Source organism: Microtus pennsylvanicus, chromosome 5 (assembly GCF_037038515.1).
Source record: "Microtus pennsylvanicus isolate mMicPen1 chromosome 5, mMicPen1.hap1, whole genome shotgun sequence".
In the NCBI taxonomy this organism is placed as follows: domain Eukaryota; kingdom Metazoa; phylum Chordata; class Mammalia; order Rodentia; family Cricetidae; genus Microtus; species Microtus pennsylvanicus.
The window spans coordinates 139,162,771-139,186,200 of record NC_134583.1 but is presented as its reverse complement, the minus strand read 5'-3'; the positions used below and the strand labels follow the sequence as shown (position 1 = coordinate 139,186,200).

The 23,430-nt window shown below is 40.1% G+C and overlaps 1 pseudogene; it reads left to right on the top strand.

Moving 5' to 3' along the window:
• Positions 1-863: 863 nt before the first annotated feature.
• Positions 864-3,151, top strand: LOC142851237 (myb-related protein B pseudogene; annotated as a pseudogene).
• The last annotated feature ends 20,279 nt before the right edge of the window (positions 3,152-23,430 follow it).

The window sequence follows — 23,430 nt, the reverse complement described above, 5'->3', positions numbered from 1 at the left end:
ATTGAGCCTATAATTAGTGATCCTAGAGAAGCTAAATAAGGAGAACTCAAAGAAAAACATATAGGCATCCTCCTGAATATCAACCTTCATCAGGCGATGAAAGGAGACAGAGACAGAGACCCACTTTGGAGCACCGGACAGAAATCTCAAGGTCCAAATCAGGAGCAGAAGGAGAGAGAGTATAAGCATGAACTCAGGACCGCGAGGGGTGCACCCACACACTGAGACAATGTGGATGTTCTATCGGGAACTCACCAAGGCCAGCTGGCCTGGGTCTGAAAAAGCCTGGGATAAAACCGGACTTGCTGAACGTAGCGGACAATGAGGACTACTGAGAACTCAAAAACATTGGCAGTGGGTTTTTGATCCTACTGCACGTACTGGCTTTGTGGGAGCCTAGGCAGTTTGGATGCTCACCTTACTAGACCTGCATGGAGGTGGGTGGTCCTTGAACTTCCCACTGGGCAGGGAACCCTGATAGCTCTATGGGCTGACAAGGGAGGGGAACTTGATTGAGGGAGGGGGAGGGAAATGGGAGGTGGTGGCAGGGAAGAGACAGAAATCTTTAAAAAATAAATAAACGGAAAAAAATAAAAATAAAACAATTTAAAAAACCAAAAAAAAAAAAAGGAGGCATCTCATTTTTAGCCTGCTTGCTCTTATGCTTGCTGGCAAGTTCATCTATCATATAGATGAAGCATTCCATCAATAGCATTAGAAACATTTTCTTTGGGATTTCACATATACTGAAGACCAGCTGAGATATCTAACTCTAGGGACTGAACAACTATCAGATTCTGTACTTTACATTAAAATATAGCTATTGTGGGCGCCGGCGCTCTTGGCGGGAGATAGGAAAGTGGTTCTGTGCACTCCTGAGGCAGCTGCAGTTCCTGAGAGCACGCCACAAGACCTGCAGCCACGCAGACGCCTCAGAGCGCCGCCTGGGGCCGGGAGCAGCCGGAGCAGCCCGAGTCCTGACCCCGGCCAGGCTCCCGCTCCGGGCTCGGCCGGCGGGCGTGAGGGCGCGGCCAGGGTCGGGGTGGGGGGGGGGGATGTCTCGGCCAACGCGCTGTGAGGAGCTGGATGAGTTACACTACCAGGACACGGACTCAGACCTCCTGGAGCAGAGGGACAACAAGTGCAAGGTCAAATGGACCCACGAGGAGGATGAGCAACTGAGGGCCCTGGTGAGGCAGTTTGGACAGCAAGACTGGTAGTTCCTGGCCAGCCACTTCCCTAACCGCACAGACCAGCAATGCCAGTACCGTTGGTTGAGGGTTTTGAATCCAGACCTTGTTAAGGGACCATGGACAAAGAGGAAGATCAGAAGGTCATTGAGCTGGTCAAGAAGTATGGCACAAAACAGTGGACGCTAATTGCCAAACACCTGAAGGGCCGGCTGGGGAAGCAGTGCCGCGAGCGCTGGCACAATCACCTCAACCCTGAGGTGAAGAAGTCCTGCTGGACCGAGGAGGAAGATTGCATAATCTGCGAGGCCCATAAACTGCTGGGCAACCGCTGGGCTGAGATCGCCAAGATGCTGCCAGGCAGGACGGACAATGCTGTGAAGAATCACTGGAACTCCACCATCAAGAGGAAAGTAGACACACGAGGCTTCCCAAACGAGTCCAGAGACTGCAAACCTGTCTACCTGCTTTTGGAACTTGAGGACAAGGACCGTCACCAGAGTGCCCAGCCCATGGAAGGCCAGGGAAGTCTTATGGCTGGCTGGCCGCTGGCGCCCTCTGCTGTGAAGGAGGAGGAGAGCAGTGAGGAGGAGGCTGCAGCAGCTGCTGCTTATGCTAAACAGGAACATGAGCCTGTGCCTGCTGATCTGGGCGAAGTGCACACCCCAGAGCCCCTGGAGCCCCTCAAGCGTGAATATCAAGAGGACTCCCCCTCGTCAGAAACGAGCCTGCCCTACAAATGGGTGGTGGAGGTGGCAAACCTCCTCATCCCTGCTGTGGGGTCCAGCCTCTCGGAAGCCCTGGACTTGATTGAGTCGGACCCTGATGCTTGGTGTGACTTGAGTAAATTTGATCTTCCTGAAGAACCATCTGCTGAGGGCAGTGTCAACAGCAGTCCAGTGCAACCCCAGACATCACAGCAGCAGGAACAGGCACTTTCATCCCACGAGACTGCCACACCAGGGCCCAGCATGACTGAGTATCCACTCGATGGCCACACTATTTCAGACCTGAGCCGGAGCAGCCGGGGGGGAGCTGATCCCCATTTCCCCGAGCACTGAGGTTGGGGGCTCAGGCATTGGCACACCACCTTCAGTGCTCAAGCGACAGAAGAAACGGCGTGTGGCCCTGTCACCTGTCACAGAAAACAGTGCCAGCCTGTCCTTCCTGGACTCTTGTAACAGTCTTACCCCGAAGAGCACACCTGTCAAAACCCTTCCGTTCTCTCCTTCCCAGTTTCTGAACTTCTGGAACAAGCAGGATACCCTGGAGCTAGAGAGCCCTTCACTGACGTCCACTCCACTGTGCAGCCAGAAGGTGGTGGTCACCACACCCTTCCACCGGGATAAGACACCCCTGCATCAGAAGTATCCATCGTTTGTAACCCCAGATCAGAAGTACTCCATGGACAACACTCCCCACACGCCAACCCCGTTCAAGAATGCCCTGGAGAAGTACGGACCACTGAAGCCCCTGCCACAGACTCCACACCTGGAAGAGGACTTGAAGGAAGTACTACGTTCTGAGGCTGGCATTGAGCTCATTATTGAGGATGATGTGAGGCCTGAGAAGCAGAAAAGAAAGCCTGGGCTGCGGCGAAGCCCTATAAAGAAAGTTCGAAAGTCTCTGGCTCTTGACATTGTGGATGAAGATGGGAAGCTGATGTCTACACTTCTCAAAACTCTGTCCTTGCCAACAAGTGTCCCATCCAGCTCCTCTAGCTTCACCCTGCCAGGTATCAAAGAGGATAACAACCTGCTCAACCAGGGGTACCTGCAGGCCAAACCTGAGAAAGTGGTGGCCACCCAGAAGCCCCGGAGCCATATTCCAGCCCCTGCCCCTATGACCAGCGCCTGGAAGATGGTGGCCTGTGGGGGCACCAAAGACCAGCTCTTCATGCAAGAGAAAGCCCGGCAGCTCCTGGGCCCAGCCACACATCTCGGACCCTCATTCTGTCCTGAAGGGGCTTGGAGGACACAGACCTGTTCTCATGTTTACAGGGGCTAGGGTGGGGAATGAGGTTTGCTTTGAAATCGCATTCAGGTGATCAGCTTCAGGAAGTCACCTGCTGCCAGCCCCTCAGACTACTCAGGTGGCAGCAAAAGTAACACACATTATATCCTGTCCCCAGGTCTATCTTTGGGAAGTTAGTTCCTGGTGCTAAAAGAACAAAATCCTACTCCTGGGCCTATCTGTTCTGTCCCCAATGCCACTAGGAACCCCGTTAGCTTCTCCCAAGCTCTCATCAGGACCGGCTTCATCTCAGACCCCTGCTTAGGATAGGGGACGTGGCTAGGAGTGTTCCTTTTTTCCATCCCCTTTTGGTCCATTCTCTCCACAATAAAGTACCCTTCTCCCTGTGTAAAAAAAAAAAGTATAGCTATTGTTGGACCACCTGGACCACAGCATATAAATCAATCCATTCTCCTTATATTATATTCATTCAATCCATTATGTTTCTCTAAAGAACCCTAACTAAAACAGTAGTCAATAACATGATAACTGTTTATAATTATGAAAATCAGGACAAATAGATCTTAGTTTTTTTAAGCATAAAATTCCTTAAGGAAATAATCAATCACCTGAAAGATAAGTGTATTATTGACTTATTTATCATGATAATTTCATTGTGTGTACATTTAACCAAATATCAGTAGTATACTTGAAATACATGAAACTACTAATTTTAAATTTTATATCAATAAAACTAATAGACTTGAAAGAAAGTAAACAATATGGTTGATGCTACTAAAATATGACTATATACAATATCATTATAAGCACTATTATGTGCACTTTACCTTTCTTTGTAGAAATTTTCACTCAAAAAGTATATTCCAGGTGAGATGTACAGATTATATTGCTATATTTGTAAACAATTGGTTAAATTTTAACTTAATTTTGCTCTCAACTTACAACTGAATTCCTACTGATATTTATTTTGATTGAGTGAAATTCTTTGAAATATGTATCAGTATATATTATAGACTAGTTACTAGTGACTATTTTCTGAGGTATCTCAAAGACATAGTCTCCCACTTGTTTTCTCTTTCTCTACCCAGAACTAAAACACAGTCTGCCAACTGTTCTCTAAAGCTATATAAACTTGAACTTTTTCCTTTAAGGAACATATCTACATTTGAATGAGTCCTTTGGTAACTAGTTTGAAATTAATATTCCTCATGTTTTTGCTGTGTGGTCTGTTGTAATAGGAGCGGCGGGGCTGCGTCCCCAGCACCCCAGCTGCCTGCTAGCTTATGCCTCGAAATAATTAAATGGACACTGTATTCTTTTAAACACTGCTTGGCCCATTAACTCTAGCCCTTACAGGCTAATTCTCATATCACGATCAACCCATCTCTAATAATCTGTGTAGCATCAGTCTTACCAGGAAAGATTTTAACCTACCTCCATCCTGGGTCTGAGCTTCATGCGTCTGCCTCAAAGAGCAGAGCTATCGCGTCTGCCCAGGAGAGGGGAGCATGGCGTCTCTCCGAGCTCACTTCCTCTTTCTCCCAGCATTCTGTTCTGTTTACTCCTCCCACCTATGTTTTAACCTATGAGGGCCAAGCAGTTTCTTTATTGCTTAACCAATGAAATCAACAGATTGATATATGACACTCCCACATCACTTCCCCTTTTTCTGTTTAAACAAAAAAAGGAAGGCTTTAACTTTAACATGGCAAAATTAGATATAACAAAACAGTTATCAAGCAAGAATTACAGTTACAATATTTATATCTATTTTATCTTTTATCATAACAATGGAAAACTATAACTTTAACTATCTATCTATTCTGCAACTCCATCAAAGACTCCAGAAGAATACAATATTACCTAAGCAAACAAAAAGTAAGCAATTTTCAAAACTCTAGAAATGACAGAGACATCTCGCTGCCTATACAGTCACCCAAAGTTCCTCTGTACCGTTGGGGCAATAATCTTCAGCCTTCAGGCCCATAGTATCCAGCAGACATTCCCATGAAGCAGGAAAATTCAGTCAGTTCAGTCACTATCTGTTGTATCCTGCAGAATGTCTTGCAGACTCTTTCATGAATCAGGAACCCTGAAAGATCATCTCACCTTTAGGCAAGTTCAGTAGTCCTCTCTCTGTGGGTTCTCTGTGTCCAGTTTATGCAATAGTCCAGGCAAGAGCAGTTTCTTGCACAAATGGCTATCAAACTCCATAAGGATCCTCTTTAATGCCCATCTTCCTCTTGAAGTAGATTGGTGCTGCCAGGAGCAGAGTGTCTCATTGTCATGAAAAACCCTAAGTTATTAAAACATTTAAAATGCCATATTCTATAATCTTTGAAAATATGAAAAATACCTATCTAAAATATATCTATGTATATCTAGAAAAATCTTAACTAACATGACTATAAGCTTGACTATTATGATTATCTATTAACAAGCTATATATATATTACATTTTTACATGAACTACACAATCACAATACCTTAATCAAGATCAGAAACACATATACATATAACAATATTGACCTTAAATTTATATCACTAAGGCAAAATCCATGTCAATGCAAATTATTCATACCTATATTATATCCCCCTTTAAATGTAAAAGAACATTTATAAACCATATTTGGGAACATGGGCACAGGTTTTTCTCTCCAAACTGCTTCCTGCTGAATGGGAGCGCTGTTAATCATATCTTTCATGGGGTAACCTGTGTGCCAGGGTCATCTCAGTTGGCAGTTGAGAGAAGCAATTTTTTGAGGGTGTTCACAGCAACCTTTCAGGAGGGTGTGGTCTATCATACCACATTGGGCAAGAAGCGATCCACTGACTCTCACCCTCTGTGAAAACAAAATAAGAAACTCCTTTCCAAAGCATCATGTCCTTAGATCCAAATTTCAAAGTCAAGGCATTTTCAAAATATCTATGTTGGATTAGTTCAGCAGCATTTATAAACAAATATATTTTAGCAGCTGGTTCTCCTTCCTCAGCATTCAAACAATTCAAACAGAGCATAATAGCATACAGTATCAAAATTCTCTGTGTATTTTCCATCTTTGTGCATTTTATTTTAACCTCTATTTTGTTTATTTTTATTTTTTGCTTTTTGAGACAGGTTCTCTGTATCTTTGACCTGGAATAACTCTGTAGACCAGGCTGTCCTTGAACTCTCAGAGATCTGCCCATCTCTGCCTCCCAGGCATTGGGATTAAAGGTGTACGCTACTACACCTTGAACTCACAGAGATCTGTTTGTCCCTGCCTTCTAGGCACTGGGATTAAAGGCGTGTGCTACCACACCTTGAAGTCACAGAGGTCAATCTCCCTCTGCCTCCCAAGTGTTGGGATTAAAGGTGTGTACTACCACACCCAACTACTCTCTTTCATTCATTTTTTACTTTTAAGAACTTTAACTTTTAGTTTGCATATATTTTTAACACACTGTAAAGCATTTAGAAATTTTCTTTGTCTTTGAATCTCTCTTTACTGTATATCTCTCTTTTTCTGACCACATGAGTCTTTAATGTACCAAGCAATATCAGTAGGACTAAAGCCGTGGCTTTGCTGGCTAGCCCATTCCTTAGCTTTCTGCCATTCCAACCTTGTGGCTGAGGTACCGGCCAGAGCTGTATTCAGTGCCACAAGTCTACAATGTTTCAAGGTCCTTGCCATCAAACAAGCTACAACACTCAAATGCTCTCTCTGTAGCTGACCTCCTGCCTCAAAGAGTCAGAGTTTGCCCTGGCAGGATGGCCCAGAAAGCCGGCATTTTAAAACAGCACAACTTTTTTCCTGCTACAGCTGAAAACAAACAAGCATTCAGTCAGCTTTTCATCAACACTATTTAAATGTTTTGTGGCAGGACCTCTTAAAAGCTGCAGGGTTTTGCAGATGAAGCTGAGTCAGGAAGCCTCTCTTAGATGAGAGCGCTTGCTTGCCTCTAGCAAGCAAAGCAGACCCAAGAAATTGCTGCTACCACGTCGGGCCCCATTTTGTAGTAGGTTAAGATCTTCCCTGGTAAGCCACCTCGTGGGCTACACAGATTATTAGAAATGGGCTAGTCCAGGTGCAAGAGCCAACCGAGACGAGGATAGATATAATGGGCCAAGCAGTGTTTAAATGAATACAATTTGTGTGTTGTTATTTCAGGGCATAAGCTAGCCAGGCGGCCAGGGTGCTGGGGACTCAGCCCTGCCGCTCCTATTACAACAGTGGTCAATTATCTACTGGTAAAGAATAAGTTAAATAATATACTCATGGTGATTTTTATATATGAAATTTTATACATTTTTTATTGGCCAAGATTGGACATTTTTTTTGGTAATTTGTTTTCAAGTGTTAACTCATGATATTTTCCTCAAAGGTTGTGTTTCTATAAGTATATAGTGGTTGTCCTTGGGGGTATCTGAGGAGATGCATGGCCTACCTTCAGAATTACAAATAAGGTCCCAATGAATCTAATTAGGGGAAAATTACCATTGGTGATACCATGATAAGATAGTTTGTCATGGTGTGTTATATAAAACATCCACAGACTTTGCTCTTCCCTTAGAATGTTTGTCTCTATCAGTATATTCATGGAGCTGGGCTTTCAAAATCAGAAATGGTAAACTCAAATAAGAATGACGGAATACAGATTAAGACTATTTCTACCCTTCTGGTAACCTAAGTTCAACTGCATCTACAGGCTAGTATACTTGAGACCCCAGTGTTTCAAAGGTTATTTCGTTATTTTAATTTTTGTATAAAACATAATTACAATTATTTTTATTAAGTATTTATGATCTCCAACAAAATTTACCTATGTAGCCTCAGCATGCATATTTAATATTTATTTACTATTTTAAGAAATTTTGAAAAAATAAAGATTTCAGATTCTCTATTGCAAATCAATGCCAAAGTTTTGCAATTATAAGATATTCTAAATATTCAGTTGAAAAAATCCTAACAAGGTTAAAAAATAATACTTCATTTTTGTCTGAATGACTGTTCAGTCTGAATTCTTGCGAGCATGAAGAGAATTGTTTAGCTGGAAGCATTTCAAAATCCAGATTACCACTTGTGTCATTTTGATCTCTCTCAAGAAGTGGAATCAATGTGTGAAGTAGTCATTATTCTGGACCAGAAATCAGGAACCACACTTCTGAATTTGACTGAATGAATATGCTCTTCATAGGTAACTAAGGATATATATTTATTTGTAAGGGTCTTTTAAAATTTTGTCTGTGAGGTTGTGATGATCATTCCCATTGTGACCATTAAAATGTGTATGGATCCATATAAAACTGTAATGCTTTTGAATGTCTTAACACTATAAAAATCTGAAATATGTTTTCCTGATTACTGTTCTTAACAACTAATTTCCAAAGCAACTACTTAAGGAATCTTCCACTGAACAATCAGTTGATAGTTTCAACTAAGACATTCTCTTAGCATTGTTGAATATGTTAAACATTAGAGGATAATGTGTAACACTGCAGTAGTTGAATGAGGGGAGTCAAAGAGTCCAGCAGGGGCAACTTCTTGAAATGGGTGAAGTATAGGAAAGTGAGAAATAGAAGGGATGGGTGACACAAACCAGACAGCATTAGGGCACAGCAAAGCTGACCACGCCCCTTATCTGTCTATAGTGAAGGGAAGGGCAGGATCACTTTAATTTAATGATAATAAAACAGGACAGATTACAGTTTGTCTCAGAGAAGCCAAGTGTTGTGTCTCTCAGACATACTGTAGGTTCTGCATAAATGTCTGAAAGGACATTAGACAGTCGCAAAGGTGCAGAAGAGTTTGTGTGTGGGACTGACCTAAACCATACACAGCAGGATGCTTGTTCTGGTTCAGGCTGCATCTACTCAGTGCTGGTAATAACCTTCAGATAGAAAGCCGACTGTAGTAATAAGGGTGGCGGGGCTGCATCCCCAACACCCCAGCCACCTGCTCGGCTAGCTTTTGCCCCAAAATAATTACACACAAACTGTATTCATTTAAACACTGCTTTGGCCCATTTCTATCTAGCCTCTTCTAGGCTAATTCTCACATTAATTTAGCCCATTTCTAATCATCTGTGTAGCGCCCCTAGGTGCGCTTACCGGGAAGATTCTAGCCTATGTTCATCCTGGGTCGGAGCTTCATTGCTTGCGTCTGCCTGGGAGCTGGGAGCATGGTGTTTCTCTGAAGCGTCTGCTCCCGAGAGGAGAGCTGTCGAGTCTGAGCTCACTTCCTCTTCCTCCCAGCGTTTTGTTCTGTCTACTCCTCCCACCTATCTTCTAACCAATGAAATGGGCCAAGGCAGTTCCTTTATTAGCCAATGACCTTCCTCCATCATGTCCCCTTTTTCGGTTTAAACAAAAAAAAAGGCTTTAACTTTAACATAGCAAAATTACATATAACAAAACAGTTATCATGTAAAAATTACAATAATCTTTATCATAACTAAGGAAAACTGTAACTATAACTAACTATTCTTAACTCCATCAAAGACTCCAGAAAGATACAATACTACATAAGCAAACAAGAAAAAAGCAACTTTTAAAACTCTAGAAATGACAGAGACATCTCGCTGCCTGGACAGTCACCCAAAGTTCCTCTGTACCATTGGGGCAATAATCTTCAGCCTTCAGGCCCACGGTATCCAGCAGACATTTCCATGAAGCAGGAAAATTCAAAGTCAGTTCAGTCACTATCTGTTGTGTCCTGCAGAATGTCTCACAGACTCTTTCATGAATCAGGAACCCCGAAAGATCATCTCACCTTAGGCAAGTTCAGTAGTCCTCTCTCTGTGGGTTCTCTGTGTCCAGTTTATGCAATAGTCCAGGCAAGAGCAGTTTCTTGCACAAATGGCTATCAAACTCCATAAAGATCCTCTTCGATGCCCATCTTCTTCCTGAAGTAGATTGGTGCTGCCAGGAGCAGAGTGTCTCATTGTCATGAAAAGTCCTAAGTTATTAAAACATTAAATGTCCTATTCTGTAATCTTTGAAAGACATGAAGAATGTCTATCTAAAATATATCTCTATATCTAGAAAATCCAACTAACATGACTACAAGCTTTACTATTATCGATGATTATCCATTAACAACCTATATTTCTTAATTATACAGTACATATTTAAATGAACTACACAATCACAATACCTTAATCAAAATTAGAAACACTTATACATATAACAAAATTGACCTTAAATCTCTATCAATAAAGAAAAATCTATACTAATGCAAATTATTCATATCTATATCATATCTCCCTTTAAATGTAAAAGAACATTTATAAACTATATTTGGGAACATGGGCGCAGTTTTTTTCTCTCCAAACTGCTTCCTGCTGAATGGGGGCGTCGTTAATTATGTCTTTCATGGTATAACCTGTGTGCTAGTTTCATCTCAGTTGGCAGTTGAGCGAAGCAATTTTCTGAGGGTGTTCACGCAACCTTTCAGGAGGACGTGGTCCATCATACCATATCTGGATAAATGCAATCCACAAGGTCTGATCCTCTGTGAAAACAAAAGAAGAATCTCTTTTCCAAAGTATTATATCCTTAGATCCAAATTCTGAAATCATACCCTCATGATATCCATTCTGGTTCCACTTGGCAGCCCATATAATGAAATGTCTCTCTGTACTTAGCTCCTTCACAGTCAAAAATTTTAAAGAAAACACAATGCACATAATCCAGACTCTCTGTGAATTTTCCATTTTTACATGGCTTATTTTTACTCCATCACTTTAATTTATTCTGTCTCTTTAAAGACTTTAAAACCATTAACTTTATTCTCTATATTGTTTTTCTTCTCTCTCCCAAGCCTACGTACATTCATCCAACAGTGTGACTCATTTAGTGGTCTGAATCTGTCCTATTGTGAATCTGCAATTTTTTACTATCCATGAGCACTTTTGATTTGCGCCTTTAAATCACTAGGCGCTTAAGAATCTAAGCTGTGACATTCCTAGGTTAACTTTTTGCTTTTTGAGCGTATATCTTTGACCTGGAATAATTCTGTAGACCAGGCTGTCTTTGAACTCTCAGAGATCTGCCTGTCTCTGCCTCCCAGGCATTGGGATTAAAGGTGTTTGCTACTACACATTGAACTCACAGAGATCTGTTTGTCTCTGCCTTTTAGGCACTGGGATTAAAGGCATGTGCTACCACACCCAACTACTCTCTTTCTTCCTTATTTTTGTTTTTACTTTAAGAACTTGAACTTTTAGTCTGCATATATTTTCAACACACTGTAAACCATTTAGAAATTTTCATTGTCTTTGAATCTCTCTTTACTGTATATCTCTCTGTTTTTTGACCACATGAGTCTTTAATTTACCAAGCAATCTCAGTAGGACTAAAGGCGTGGCTTTGCCAGCTAGATGTAGCCCATTCCTTAGCTTTCCAGCCTCATGGCGTTTCAAGGTCCCTGCCAGCAAGCGAGCTTCAGCAGCCTATGCTTGCAAACTGCATGAACAGCCTGCATAAAAGAGTCAGAGTTTGCCCTGGCAGGACAGCCCAGAAAGCCAGCATTTTTAAACGGCGCAGGTTTTTCCTGCTACGGCTGAAAACTGAAAAGCATGCGTTCAGCTTTTCATCAACACTGTTTAAGTGTTTTGTGGCAGGACCTCTTAATGAGCTGCAGGGATTTGCAGCTGAAGCTGAGTCAGGAAGCCTCTCTTAGATGAGGCGCTTGCTTGCCTCTGGCAAGCTGAGTAGACCCGAGAGAGTGCTGCTACAAAAAACCATGCACAACACTGTCATTTTGTTCTAGAATTACTTCCCAAGCTGTCTCAGGCTTTCAGTGGGATCAGTTGTCCACACGTCTGGGCACCATTTGTAGTAATAAGGGTGGCGGGGCTGCGTCCCCAACACCCCAGCCGCCTGCTCGGCTAGCTTTTGCCCCAAAATAATTACACACAAACTGTATTCATTTAAACACTGCTTTGGCCCATTTCTATCTAGCCTCTTCTAGGCTAATTCTCACATATTAATTCAGCCCATTTCTAATCATCTGTGTAGCGCCCCTAGGTGCGCTTACCGGGAAGATTCTAGCCTATGTCCATCCTGGGTCGGAGCTTCATTGCTTGCGTCTGCCTGGGAGCTGGGAGCATGGTGTTTCTCTGAAGCGTCTGCTCCCGAGAGGAGAGCTGTCGAGTCTGAGCTCACTTCCTCTTCCTCCCAGCGTTTTGTTCTGTCTACTCCTCCCACCTATCTTCTAACCAATGAAATGGGCCAAGGCAGTTCCTTTATTAGCCAATGACCTTCCTCCATCAGCCAACCACCATCACTCTCGGCACGCTACCGTAAGAACCACTGGACCTTGTTAGTTAGTGACAGCGCTCTTGGATTCATTCAGCAGTTACTTCTATTCTGTTTTACTGTAGCATAAGCCAGATCCTTGCTTCAAAAACCTCCGGTTTTTAAACCACTTTGTGCCTTGGTTACATCTATCTGTATCAGACTTGTTTGCGCAATAAAAAGAAAAAAATTTTAAAAAAAAGAAACTAGCATAATTTTTAAGCCTGTTGCTACTTCTGTTGGTGTAAATAGCAGGACAACAAATAAATAGAGGAAAAACAAAATCAGCCATCAGGTTCAGTGAAGTGAGGAGTATACAAATAATATAGAATACAGGTAGGTGCTTCCTTAAAGGTAATATAGGGCAAGAGGATAGATTCTTTTTTAAATTGGACTTACATAAGTGTGATGACAGAATAATGTAACACAGGGAGAAAATTGATGATGAGGGAAATGGAGGGGAAATTCATTTAGTGTTTTTGAGAGTATTAAAGAGTTGGGCTGGTGAGATGACTCAGCTGGTAAAATTGCCTGCCATGGAATCTGATGGCTAGAGTTTTATCCTCCTCCAGGACATACATGATTTAAAAGGAGAACTGACTCCTGCAAGTTGTCCTCTGACCTCCTCATGTATGCCATGGCATGTGTAAATATGGATGGTATGGTAACTTGGTATATGAAATCAATTCTCCCTCTTCTCTCTCTTCCCCTCCCTCCCTGTGTTTCTTTATTGTTTATTTTCTCCTATTAGTTTCATTCCTTAATGTAAGATTTTGTCTGTCTTCCTACATCAACAGTATATATATATATATTACAACCTTGTGATTTATTTATTTATTATCATTCATTTTACTGTTTTATTTTTTGCTTCCTTTACTCATAAATAGAACAGCAGAGTGTGTCCTCATGTTTTGTGGCTTTAATGTTTTGGAACAGATTTAAAGAATAGAACTGGTAAGATGATAAATACTTGTATATACATTGTCAAATTTTGTCCAAAATACAAAATTTGCATTAAACTTCAGAATATAAAAATATTCTTTTCAACTACACAAGTAATTTGTTGATGATCTGTTAGGTACAGATTTACATTTGAATTTCTGCATCCTATATTTTTCATTTTCTTCTAATGAGTGAATTTTAGCATATTATAATATTTTTTAAAATATTTGAAAGTATTTATTTTAATTGAACTTTAAATATTAAAGTTTTGTTTAAAATCATTTGCTTATAATTTGTTTTTTGAAATTATAATATAATATACCTTATGTTGTTGCTTTCATTATTCTCTTGCATTCTTTTGTTTCTTTTATATGTTTCTTTTATATATTGTTTTAACCTTATATTTTATACTTAATCCATATTGTTTTGTTTTTTTCTTATTATACTAGATTTATGTCTGATTTTATCTGGCAGTTGTAAAATCTAGTTGTTACAACTCATTTATTTAATAATCTGCTCTTTTCCCTCATAAATCTCTAATATGTTATATTTCTTTCAATTAGTCTGTAAGAAAACTGAATTTGGAAACTCCTGTTTATTGTATCTATAAGTGTGGGCATAAAGAAAGTCATGATCTCTATTTTCTTATTTTCAGATTTCTATTGAACTGTACATTTTTCTCTGCTCCCTTCCCTGCCTCTCCCCTTCCCCTTCAGCCCTCCCCCAAGGTCACCATGCTCCCAAATTACTCAGGAAATCTTGTCTTTTTTTAATTTTTTTAAAAATCTTGTCTTTTTCTACTTCCCATGTAGATTAGATCTATGTAAATCTCTCTTAGTGTCCTCATTGTTGTCTAAATTCTCTGGGATTGTGGTTTGTATGCTGGCTTTCTTTGCTTTATGTTTAAAAGCCACCTATGAGTGAGTACATGTGATAATTGTCTTTCTGTGTCTGGGTTACCTTACTGAAAATATTGTTTTATAGCTCCATACATTTTCCTGCAAAATTCAAGATATCATTATTTTTTTCTGCTGTGTAGTACTCCATTGTGTAAATGTACTGCATTTTTCTTATCCATTCTTTGATCAAGGGGCATTTAGGTTGTTTCCTGGTTCTGGCTGTGACAATGCTGCTATGAACATATTGAGCACATGTCCTTGTTGCACGATTGAGCATCCTTTGGATATATATCCAAAAGTAATATTACTGGGTCTTGAGAAAGGTCGTTTTCTAATTTTCTGAGAAATCACCATACTGACATGTAGTGATAAGAGCGGCGGGGCTGTATCCCCAGCACCCCGGCTGCCTCACTAGCTTATGCCCTGATATAACAACACACAAACTGTATTCATTTAAGCACTGCTTGGCCCATTAGCTCTAGCCCTTACTGGCTAATTCTAATATCCCGATCAACCCATTTCTAATAAACTGTAGCACCGGTCTTACCGGGAAGATTCTAGCCTACGTCCATCCTGTGTTGGAGCTTCATCACGCGTGTCTGCCCAGGAGAGCGGAGCATGGCCTCTCTGAGGCATCTGCCCCCAAGAGGAGAGCTGTCGAGTCTGAGCTCACTTCCTCTTCCTCCCAGCATTCTGTTCTGTTTACTCCTCCCACCTATGTTTTAACCTATGAGGGCCAGCCAAGCAGTTTCTTTATTTTTTTAACCAATGACTTTCCTCCATTACTGATATCCAAAGGAACTGTATCAGCTTGCATTTCCACCAGCAATGCAGGAGTGTTCCCTTTACCCCACAATCTCTCCAACATAAGTTGTCATTAGTGTTTATGTTCTTGGCCATTTTTACAGTTATAAGATGGAATCTCAGAGTTGTTTTGATTTGCATTTCTCTGATGGCTAAAGACATTGAGCATTTTATATGGAAAAACAAAAAACCCTGGATAGCCAAAACAATCCTGTATAATGAAGGAACTTCTGAAGGAATCAAATCCCTGACTTCAAAGTCTACTACAGAGCTACAATACTGAAATCAGCATAGTATTGGCATAAAAACAGAGAGGAGGACCAATGGAATTGAATCAAAGATCCAGATATTAATCCATACACCTGATATTTTACAAAGGAAAAAAAGATATAAAATGGGAAAAAGAAAATATAATTGATATATGGTTCTTGTTTCATTTTCTAAGCCTCTGTTGTGTTGGTGCTTTCTTTCCTATCCTTCCATTTTCTTTTCTTTCCCATGTTAGTCATCCTGGTTAGGAACTCTTCATCATGACTTGGTTCATCCCAGTACTTCCACATAAGGGTTGACCACCCAGGAGGTAGAACCAATATAGGACACCCTCCCCCATACACATGTCGTTTTCATCCAGAGACACTGTGTGAGTATACAGCCACAGCCTAACAAACTGCATAATATCCTCACTGTAAGCAGCACACTGGGTCCACAAATAGTATTTTCCTTTTTCTTTATTCCTTGTCCTCCTGTAGACTCATAGGCAGCCTGAGAGCAACTGAAGGCTTTTACATGAGGTCACTCTTCAGGATTGTCAAAAGGCTCTCTTGAATTAGGGTGTGTCCCAACTGCTCTTTGGAGTGTGGACTGTTAGACTTCCTCTCCTTTAGTTTCTCTTCTCAAATAATCTGGTTATGTGATCACCTATTAAAGGTCATTAGGCCTGGGGCTGGTATATTAATTCATGGAAAGGCTTTGGCCTTTCAGCTATGATTGAATTACTTTTCTCTCTAGAATTGGGATGTTCTCCTCAGGTGGCAGCTACTTCCACTAGCTTGCTATTTGTGCTGAGTGTGCGGACCAAGATGCAGTTGTTGCAGCTCACCTCGAGTCTTCTGGTCACTTTCTTTGCTGCTGCTCCTCACAGGCTACTCCTGGAGCCCATCATGAATGATTCCCCCTCCTCAGAGGATGGGACCTTCCCTTCTCCACCTGTGCAGCTACCACCCTCTCCCCCAAGTTGGCAAGAGGTCTGTGAACACCACATGAGGGCTGCTGCCCTGGATCTTGCCCACTGTTTTCACCTCTACCTCACCTCCCACCCAGAATATGCAGCGCCTGGAGAAGAAGCTGCTTTTTCTGGCCATTTTGCTGATCTATTCCTGCAGTACTTCGAAGCTGAGGTGGCCTGAACCTTATATTCACTCTCCTCAACTCTCTTGGCCCCATTGAGCCCTGGTGTGGAGAGTGCACCACCACATGATTTGTTCCTTGATAGCTACAGAGTGGGTGAGACCCTGGTTATGTTGGACCCATCTTTATCTTCTGAGAACTTAGCTGGCCTCCTTGCTTCTTGCCTCTTCCTCCTCTAAAACGTACTCAAAGCTGAAGCTCAAAAAATGCTTTTTCCTCCATTCAGTGGGTCACTCAGTCAGAAGTTCTGTACAAGGCATCCTGCAGTGGCAAGGAACCATTGACCCTTCTTCCCCAGCTGGGCTCCTAGAGACCATACCAGGCCTTCTAGTCTTAAGTAGAAACAGCAACTCAATAAACTTGAGGTCTGCTGAGTGCATCCCATCTCTATGGAGTGTAGAGGCTCTAGTGATGTTGTGCTTGTCAGCTATGTGTCCTCCCAGTGGCAGCAGGGCCAGGAGCAGGCTGGGAGTCATACAGAGGTTTGTGAGGGTAACTCATGCTACCCCAATTCTCGTCATTATGAGCAAGTACTCAGATAACGGGCCATGTAACTTCAAACTCATTATGATTGGTACTCTATGTTGAAGGCAGTCCTTGACCCCTCAGTTCTCCTCCAATGGCACTCTGCTTATGATGATGCAGCAGAGACCCAAGTCCATACAAATTTTTAATTTGGACTTAATGTCACCCTCAACATGCTTACTGGCTATGGACAATACACTGATTGTGTACCACAATCCATAATTTGCCTGAATGCCCATTTCCAAAAAGTGTCTGATAGCCTTCAAGGATCTAAACCTTTGTATGCCCCCATGACAGTAGGGTATTTCTGCAATCTTGTCCAGCAAGGTGTGGAACCACTTTTTGAATTTTTGACCTGTATTATCAATGCTGTCAAAAAGCACATTCCATCTGGCCCTAGAAAGGATATCCTTACTAAACAGCTAACCTTGGAGGGTCTCAACACTGTTACCCATAATGCCATCACAACTGTTAAAAATAAAGATATTTATAAGTGGGTCTTAGTCGTCCATGATATTGATACACAGAACAGACCCATTTCCACCCTTCTGACTTCCATCAAAGCCTTGGTCAATGGCAAATGCCATACTTGACAAGGATGATAATTCTGCCCTGCCTGACTGTAATTAATAGAATATGGACAGTCTGACCACTTTCTTAGGGGTTGTTGTGTTGACTGAGGTTCTGTCCTGCCTGGTTCTGTAGCTGTTCTATCCCAAAGAAACACACAGAGGCCCACATTAATTATAAACTACTTGGCCTATTTGTTCAGATTTCTTATTAATTAATGCTTACATCTTACATTAACCCATAATTCTTGTCTGTGTTAGCCTGTTGACTGAGGTTCTGTCCTGCCTGGTTCTGTAGCTGTTCTATCCCCAAGAAACACACAGAGACCCTCATTAATTATAAACTACTTGGCCTATTTGTTCAGATTTCTTATTAATTAATGCTTACATCTTACATTAACCCATAATTCTTGTCTGTGTTAGCCTCATGGCTTGGTACCTTTTATCAGGGGGGCATTCTCATCTTGCATCCTCTACATCTGGGTGACTACTGCAAACTGAGCCTTTCCTCTCCCCAGAATTCTTCTATTCTGGTCACTCTGCCTATATTTCCTGCTTGATTACTGGCCAATTAGTGTTTTATTAAACCAATACAAGTGACAAACTTTCCAGGGTACAAGACCATTATCCCACAGCATTTCCCCCTTTTTTCCAAAACAAGAAGTCAGAATCTAATATACTTTGTTTAGGCTTTTTTATACCATTATCCATAGCAACTTGTAACCAACACTCTAAACAAAGACAGACATCCATAATCCAATTTTTGAGATTGTGGGTGTAGTTTTCTTTGTTACTTCCTGTTGATTAGGAGTGCTGATAATCTTATGGGAACTTAAAGAAAATCCAGGATAAGGTCAAGTCCCAACTGAAATAATCTGTGAGGCTTGATCATCTCAATCAGCAGTCTTTGAAGCTGTTCTGGATGTAGAACTAAGAAAAAATTCCAACAGAGGTCCTCTTAAATATTGGATCATCTGGGCCATCCACTCCTATGAGAGCTATTTTAGGGGCTCTTGGTCCATCAAACCACACTAGCCTGGAAGGAATCCACACATTCTCATCTTTTGTGGAAACAATAGTAGAACTTCTTTCCAAAGCAACATATCCTAAGGATACCTTTAAAATATGTATGTTGGTTTAGTTTAGCAGATCAGTCATACAAAGAAATGTCTCTCTTTAATTAGCTCATTCACAGTCAAAAAATTAAAAGAAAACACAATTCTTACACTAATAATATGTTTGATAATGGAAATAGTGGATTATGTGGGATTTCCCTCTCTATGTTGTGAATACCAATGGTTAATAAAGAATCTGTTTTGGGCCTGTGATAGGATAGAGCAGAGCTAGGCAAGGAAAACTAAACTGAATGCTGAGAGAAAAAAGGCAGAATCATAGAGAAACCATGTAACCCCAACAAAGACAGACGCCGGAACTTTACTAAGTAAGTCACAGCCACATGGCAATAGGCAGATTAATAGAAATGAGTTAAATTAATATGTAAGAGTTAGTCAATAAGATAGAGCTAATGAGCCAAGCAGTGATTTAACTAATACAGTTTCTGTGTGGTTATTTTGGGTCTGAGCAGCTGGAAATGAGTAAGCAGCTTTCTACAACAGTGGATTCTGTGCTTAGTAGGAAATAAATATGAAGACAATATGAAGAATAAGAACACAGTCATTAGGTTGAAAGACATGGCTTTATTTATTATTGTGCCACTCTCTCTTATCCTGTTACATCCTTTAGTTGATTTTATCCCCATAAACCATTTAGTCATATTACTTAGAAGGCAAACATATTCTGTTACATTATCCATGTACATATGTTTATTTATTTATAAGTTTTTCACAATATATTTGATGATGTTGTTATCTTTTCCCAACTTCCAGAACCTCCCAACCCATCAACCCACCCCATTTATATTTTTCCCTTAAAAAATCAAAGACAAAAATTATAAATTCAAAACAACAACAAATATATACAAGCAATAGGAAAGGAAAATAATCATGGAGTCTGTTTCTTGTTGGTCTAGTATTCCTAAGTATGGGACTTGCCCTGGAGTGTTGTTGATATACCCAGTATCACTTCATTGGAAAAAATATTTTAATCTCCAAGCAGATATCAATCTTAAATGGCCTTTTTGTATATGAACAGTATTTAGTGTTCATTATGTGCTCCAAATCAAGGATTGTACCTTATATTCAATTTTTAACAAATGGTTGGTTACTTCCATAACATGTATGCCTTTATTTCACCAGTATAGGCTGACTGGGTGCTATTACAGGTAGCAGGTTTCTTAGCTGGCTGTGACTGATGATTGTCTTGCTCTTCCGGTAGTGCTTTCTAGTACCATGAAAGGTATAATTCTTCACAGAAATTGAAGGATAGAACACTGTTTAGTTCGTGTAAAAGACTTAAAACAGTTGTCTATTTATCACCTTGCAGAAAATCAGGCCCTGGTGGATCAAGAACCTCAACTTAAGAACAGATAACCTGAATCAATATTTTTTTTTATTTAAATACCATAATTGTTCCTTTTCTGCTGGGAAGAGTCAGTTTGGACCAATTTGTGGAGATTACATGCAATAATCAAATGATTTGTGTTTTAAAGTTCATTCATTTTTCTCCATTGTATTTTTTAAATCTTCTTTGTCAAAAATCAGGTGTTCATATGTTTGTGGATTAAATTCAGGATATTTGATTCATTTAATTGGTTCACCTGTCTGCTTTTATGCCAATACTGAGCAGTTTTCATTAGTATAGCTCTAGAGTAGAGCTTGAAGTTAGGGATGGTAATGCCTCTGAAAGATCCTTTTTTGTACAGAATTGGTTTGGTTAGCCTGGGTTTTATGTTTTTCCATAGGAAATTGAGTATTGTCCTTTCAAGGTCTGTGAAGAATTTTGTTAGGATTTTGGTGGGGTTTGCATTGCATCTGTAGATTGCTTTTGGTAAGATTGGCATTTTCATTATGTTAATTCTTCCTAGCCAAGAGCATGAGAGATCTTATCATTTTCTGATATCGTCTTCAATTTTTTTTTCTTCAACGACTTAAAGTTCTTTTTGTACATGTCTTCCACTTCTTTTGGTTATTGTTACTTCAAGAAATTTTATGTTATTTGTGGCTATTGTAAATGGTGATGTTTCTCCAATTTCTTTATCAGCTCTGAGGCACTAACAGAGATTTCACAGAGCAGGCCAAGAGTGGCCTCCTAAGGCACAGACAACACCTGCAATGATCAGTCCAAGAGAAGATCCCTGAGACACAGATACTGAGTGCAAAGATAGGACAAAAAGACAAAGACACTATCTGCACCAACTGGAGGAAGAGATGAGTAGGTGTCAATTCATTCATGAGTAGGGGTGAATACATTCAATAACCTAAAGAGTAATATGGAAGCATCAGAACCTAATGGTCCTCCAAAAGGAACACCTAAACATTCTAACCCAGAAGAAGCAGAAGAAAATGACATTAAATATAAATTTATGTAGATGATAGAGATAGTTAAAGAGAAAATTTAAAACACCCTTAAGGTAAAGGAGGAAAAGACAAACAAAAATTTTGAAGAAACCAATAAATCTCTTAAAGAAAGCCAAGGCAACCAAGAAAAAACAGAAACAACCAATTCAAACAGTTCAAGACTTGAAAACTGAAATGGAGGAAATGAAAAAAACACAAACTGAGGGAATTCTGGAAATGGAAAATCTGGGTAAATGAATAGGAACTACAATGCAAGCATAATACAACAGAATACAAGAGATGGAAATGGAAAATCTGGGTAAATGAATAGGAACTACAATGCAAGCATAATACAACAGAATACAAGAGATGGAAAAGAGAAACTCAGCTGTTGAAAATAAAATAGAGGAAATAGATCCATCAGTCAAAGAAAATGTGAAGTCCAAAAATTCTTAACAAAAAATAACAGAAATCTGAGACATCATGAAAAGACCATACCTAAGAATAATAGGGATAGAAGAAGAAGAATACCAGCTTAAAGACACAGAAATATATTCAACAAAATAATAGAAGAAACTTTCCAAACCTAGAGAAGGGCATGCCTACAAATGTCCAAAAAGCTTACAGAACAGCAAATAGACTGGATCTAAAAAATTTCTCTTTGTCATATAATAATCAAAACAGTAAACACACAGAGTAAAAAATAATATGAAGAGCTGAAAAGAAAAATCACCAAGTAATATACAAAGGCAGACCTATGAGAATTACACCTGGCTTCTCAATGGAAACACAGAATCAGAAGGTTCTGAACAGTTGTGCAGCAGGCACTAAGAGACCACGTATGCATGGCTAGACTACTATCCTTGGCAAAACTTTCAATCACATAGAAAAGAAAACAAGATAGTCCATGACAAAACCAGATTTAAAAAATACCTGTCTACAAATACAACCATACAAAAAGCACTCCAACACAAGAAAGTTAGCAGCATCAATAAAAACACAGGCAATATATAAACTCACACCAGCAAACCCCAAAGAAGGGAAACACACAAACAATACCACCAAAATATAACAAAAATTAACAATCACTTGTCATTAATATCTCTAAATATCAAAGGACCCTATTCACCTATAAAAAGATGCAGACTACCAGAATGGATATGAAAACAGGATCCATTCTTCTGTTGCACACTGGAAATATACCTCAACCTTAAAGACAGATATTACCTTAGAGTAAATGTTTGGGAAAAGATTTTCCAATCAAATGGACCTAAGAAACAAGCAGGTCTAATTATCCTAATATTTACCAAATTAGATTTCAAAATACAATCAATAAAAAGAGATGGAGAAGGACAGTTCATACTCCTTGCAGGAAAACCCCATCAGGATGAAGTCTCAATTCTGAACATCTATGCCCCAAATACAAGAGCATGAATATATGTAAAAGAATCATTACTAAAGCTTTTATCTCACATCAAACCCCAAATACTAATAGTAGGAGACTTCAACAGACCACTCTCACCAGTGAACAGGTCTGAAAGACAGAAACATGTAACAATGAGAGAGGGCCTGCTTGTTCATCCTGGCTACCTGGCTAGCTTACACCTGAAATAACCACACAGAAATTGTATTAATTAAATCACTGCCTGGCCCATTATCTCTAACTATTGGCTAACTCTTACATATTAGTTTAACCCATCTCCATTAATCTGTGTATTGCCATGTGATAGTGGCTTACTGGTAAAGATTTAGCATGCCTGATACTGGCCGCTCCATGGTGGCTCTCTGACTTTGCTTTCTTCCTCCCAGAATTCAGTTCTGTTTTATCAACCTACCTAAGTTCTGTCCTATCAACTAGGCCAGGGCAGTTTCTTTATTCATTAACCAATGAAAGCAACACACAAACAAAAGGAATTCCTACACCAAATACATAACAGAGAAATAAGAGAATTAACAGATATCTTGACTCAACTGGACTTAACACAAAAGAATATACCTTCTTCTAAACACCTCATGGAACCTTCTACAATATTGACCACAAACACAGTAACAAAGCAAACTTCCACAGACATAAAAAAAATTGGAACAGCCCCTGTATCTTACTGGATCACCATGGCTTAAAGTTAGAACTCAATGAGACTGTTTCTTCATTTTCAATAACTTTATGCAAATCTTCAATAATAGTGTATTTTTCTATTTTTTTCCCTTAGTGAATGTTCCTCTACTGACTGGGGGGGGGCATGAAACTATCCATAAGAACATCTAGGTTGTCAATAAATTAATATGTTAGGTCACAAATTTGTCAAATATTATGCAGCTATCTCAACTAAATTCCATTTCAATGACCAAATATTATATTTTCTTTTTATAAAATTTATTTTAGTG